Source organism: Gavialis gangeticus, unplaced genomic scaffold, assembly GCF_001723915.1.
Source record: "Gavialis gangeticus isolate Ggan-Ray unplaced genomic scaffold, GavGan_comp1, whole genome shotgun sequence".
NCBI lineage: Eukaryota > Metazoa > Chordata > Crocodylia > Gavialidae > Gavialis > Gavialis gangeticus.
In genome coordinates this window covers 62,881,714-62,882,189 of record NW_017728995.1, presented here as the reverse complement: position 1 = coordinate 62,882,189, position 476 = coordinate 62,881,714, and the positions used below count along the sequence as shown (strand labels likewise).

Here is a 476-nt window from a genome sequence, read left to right as displayed (position 1 = left end):
AGCCTATAGCCCCTAATGCTAACTGCCCAGTTGTGGGATGACATACTTGATTCAAATCTTTTAAAACTGATATAGTTCTGCTGTGTTCCTTGTTAAAGCACCTTGTGAGCATATGTAGAAAATAAAGTAATGAATCACTTTCACTTGCAGTGCCTTAGTCTAGGCATCTTGCTGCATTTTGTTCTCTACGTCTTGCTCTTTTTCAGGAGAGGATATTTCAGAAAGTGTTTGTCAGGGTTGCCTTGAACCATCCATTCTTAGAGTGGGCTGAGGACTCTTATCCAACCAGATTACTGGTCTCAGAAGGCAAAATCTCTGTCCCTTTATGTCTTTTGTGCTTCTAGTTATCAATGGGCACCTGTACGTGAGCACGTTAGAGCAATTACTGTGCTCCATCAGCCTCCTGTGTCTTATGTATCAGCATCCCCGCACTTAAAAATGGTAGTGAGGACGCTTGAATTAAAGCTCTCATAGTC

At 42.0% G+C, this 476-nt stretch overlaps 1 long non-coding RNA gene across 1 annotated transcript in view; it reads left to right on the top strand.

Moving 5' to 3' along the window:
* The window catches only part of LOC109288244, a 213,547-nt gene that overhangs the window by 102,868 nt on the left and 110,203 nt on the right, over positions 1–476 (top strand). The gene's annotated exons all lie outside the window — the stretch shown is intronic.